Below are 3,896 nucleotides of genomic sequence, written 5' to 3' on the forward strand. Positions count from 1 at the left end.
CTCTCTCTCTCTCTCTCTCTCTCTCTCTCTCTCTCTCTGTCTGTGTTTCTGTACGTTGTGGTTGCGGCGTCACTGCACCCTGCCCACTTTGTGTAAGAATGGGCCCTCTGTCTGAGCTTATGGGCTTCCTGCATGACGCTCCAGATACTTGTGGTTAATTTACTTTACACATACAAGCGCTGAATGATGTGAGAGAGAGAGAGAGAGAGAGAGAAAGACTGAGGCATCATAGTCCCACTCTTCCATCTGTGCCTTAACACTAATTCTCCAAGAACATGTTCCTCCACAGCCACTGAGGAGAAAACCTTAAAGTTACAGTATGCAGAATTTAAGGACATTAATCAACAGAAACTGAAAATAGCATTCAAAACCCTCGATCTGCAGCAACAAACTCGTTTGTTGTCATGACCTTAGAATGAGTCTTTCATGACTACATGGGAATGGGTTCCCTCATGGACACTGCCATACCGCACCGCCATGTTCATACAGCATCCCAAAAGGGACACATTGATTCTGCCTTTACTGTTTTGCAGTGTGAGTGGAAGACTGACAGTAAAAAGAATCAGTGGCTGCTAACCCTATTTGCCCTATTGAGATATTCCATAATCCCTTGCACACCAGAGAGTTGCTGCAGTCTAAACAACAGAGATGATGACAATTGCAAATGTCCATTGCACTACCAAAATGTAATTTTTTTATGCTTTTTATCACATTAAAAAGAGACTGCATGCATGAGACCCTGAAAACTTGCTAAAACAAATGTTCCAAATAATCCATGTGTGCTACGTTTAATCTTTGTGCATCTTGAAATGCAAACCAAATTTCATGCATATTATATATTTTACTCTGGAACAAAGAGTACAAACTGTTATGGTAGAGGTCCGGACACAACCGGTACAGGCTATGGACCCAAACGCTGGGAGCAAGGAAACAGAGCTGGTTGTGAATGAAAAGATATTTATTTACAATAAGGAAAATAATAATGCTGCACTGGGGGTGCCTGCAGAGTGGAGAGTCAAACTGTTCATAGCAGTGGAAAATAGGGAGCTGCAGGTTCCCGAGCCAGTCTTGAAAGTGAACTGAGATCTTGGAGTGAATGGATTCTGGAGCTGGGACCAGGTGGGATGCACAGAGCTGAGAACAGGAACTAGGAGAATGGAGGAGATAGATGTTTAGTGATTGCACTCATAACACTGGAAGTCTTTAACAAGTAACAGTTCACTGAAGGCTAAAACAAAAATGTTCACAGTTCTGGGAATAATGTTCTCTCTTTAGGAAATAAGGTTTGTTGTTCAGGAATCGTTCACAGTTCATGAATTATCGTCAGAGGTCAAGTGCTGCGCGTGTGTGATGCAGTTCCAATTTAAGCAGGATTCGATGTGAGAAATGACTTGGAAAGTTCTTAGTAGTTCAACATCAGCATTCATACAGTTCTTAGAAAACAGTTCTTGGAAGAGTTCTTGCATACAGTTCTTAGTCATGCACAGTCACAGGCAGGAGTGTGTGAGAACAGAATCCCACAGAAACATGAAGGAACTTAACTGGATCGGGGCAGAGCGTTTTTACCTTACAAAATGTCGAGAAACTTTGTAAAATGGTTAATTATACCTTTAGTTGTTTGCTGTATAGCTGCAATGCCATAAGGAAAGGAATGTATCATTGGTAGTCGACTTCAGTGGAGAGCAGCACTGGGGGGAGGATGGCTAGGTTAAGGTAAGCAGTTAAGTGTCAATTGGCCATTTTATAAAGTTTGTTAGGATTTACTGTGGTAAACATGCACACATTTACAGTACCTCTGCAGGGATTTTTTTTCTGTGCTACCAGTCACTTTTAGTGACATTTTCCACAGTTCAGTGGCACCAAAAAGTAGTTCACTGTGACTAGTGTGAGCTTGCCCTCCACCATTACATTATTTAGCCAGTTAGCGTGTGACGGTGTTTGCATTTTGAATGAATAATGCACTGATTAAATTCAGTTTGGTCCCAAGTGAAAAGACAAATGCCACAACTTCTGAAAATAAAGCCCAGATTTGAAAATGTCAAACTTCCCCTTCAAAGCACAGCCAAGGTTACACATTTTGCAAAGCAACTTTCGGTTATAGTTGACACCACTCCACCCATCGCAAAGTCAGTATACGGGAATAAAAAGGAGAAATGAAAGCTGTGAAAATGTTGCTGCTCTGTGCACGAGGTGAAGGGCACAGATTCAGTGAGTTCATACAAAGTACACTCACACACACACACTCATAGAGCTTATTAGGCCTGCAGGGTTTTGGTCAAAGCCCTTTCAGTTCAGTCAAGCAAAAGAGGATTTTCATTCAAGTAATAAAAAAAGTCCTCGGCTGCAGACTTTCTCTTCCCAAAAGCGGTGATCGAGTTAGTAAAAAACTCACACTGACCGACTCCTCACAGGCTGTGTGATGCATGTCTGTGGTCATACCCTCCAATCCATAAGTATTTGGACAATGTCCCAACTTTTTCACAATTTTCAGCTTTATTTAAAGAAGTTTAACTGTGGACAGTATGAATAATGGACAAAGCCTCTGTGACGCCACTCATCGGTTTTTTCGAGAGTCGTTTTGAAGCTCAAATAGTGCTGTTCTAGATGTCGCCATCTTAGTTGTGCCAACTCGGCCAAAGCTGCAGCCAACCCATGGGTGTGTAAAGAGGTGGAGCGTGGGCACAAAGTGGCCAGGACTAATGAAGCTTGAGCACGTCCCCATCTCAGAGTAACCAAACAAGCTACCGTAATTTCGGACTATAGGGCACACCTGAATATTAGCCACACCCACCAATTTTAAAAAGAAACAAAGAAATTAAATAAGCCACACTTGTGTAAAAGCCGCGGGTCTCCATGTTATAACATGAGATATTTACACAGAAAGATGTTAGACAGAAAGATCTTTAACTTTTAATTAAATACGTACCATAAATGCTTTTTTCCCCCTTAAGTGTTACACGTAAATATTGACACACACATCATCCAGCGCATGCGCACGGTGTCTCTACTCCACACAGAGAACTGAGTAATTTTAAGGTTTTTTTTTCTCAAACTTTCATCGCATGCAGCCAGGATCAGATGGCGTCTGTGGTAAATGGGATGTTAATGAGTTGCTGTGACTTTTTCGACTTGTTTCGCCAAGATAGAACCGATTTGGAAGTGTGGGGGGAGAAGGCTAACTGATCTGACGGCGCAAAGTGTCAGAGAGGGGCTTTTCTTCACTAAAACGAATGGGTAAGACCTTATATTTACACTGTGTGTGAATTTACAACGCATGAGGCGCACAGCTTTCAGGAAATCAATTGACAGCATCAATTTTGACATGAAAAACCCTGTAAAGCGCCATAAATTAGCTGCATCATTGTAAAAACCAGTGTTCAAAGCTTGTGAAAAAAAAAAGTAGTGGCTTAGTCCAGAAATTACGATAACCTTCAAATGTTCAAGTGTTTTCTTTACACATATTTTTGCGCACTTGTGGTTAGTTCTCATGACAGATGGTCTGGTTCGGTTATTGAATTCTCTTACTGGACAATTGTCTCAGTAACTGTGGAGTAACAGCGTAGTTAACGTCACCATGCTATCGATACCTGCTAACAATGGTACTAATGCTAACATAAAAATAAATCATACAAAAATTTCACTTGAGTGAAATACTAGCACACAGACTTTTTAGAAGGTCCATTAGTACACTTAACCATAAAGCAAGCCATGTTATTTCCAGTATTTGTAATAAAATACTCAGGAAGAAGAGGCCCCTAACAGTTATCCGTCACTGTTAGCGGTCTCTGCTTCTCCCTAACACTGCGCATAATTATTGATAACTATACTATTTAATTTTGTTAAACTGATGAGCTATATATTTAAAAAAAAAAATTCTGCTTGATTGTGCCCCAACC

Source organism: Thalassophryne amazonica, chromosome 12, assembly GCF_902500255.1.
Source record: "Thalassophryne amazonica chromosome 12, fThaAma1.1, whole genome shotgun sequence".
Taxonomy (NCBI): domain Eukaryota; kingdom Metazoa; phylum Chordata; class Actinopteri; order Batrachoidiformes; family Batrachoididae; genus Thalassophryne; species Thalassophryne amazonica.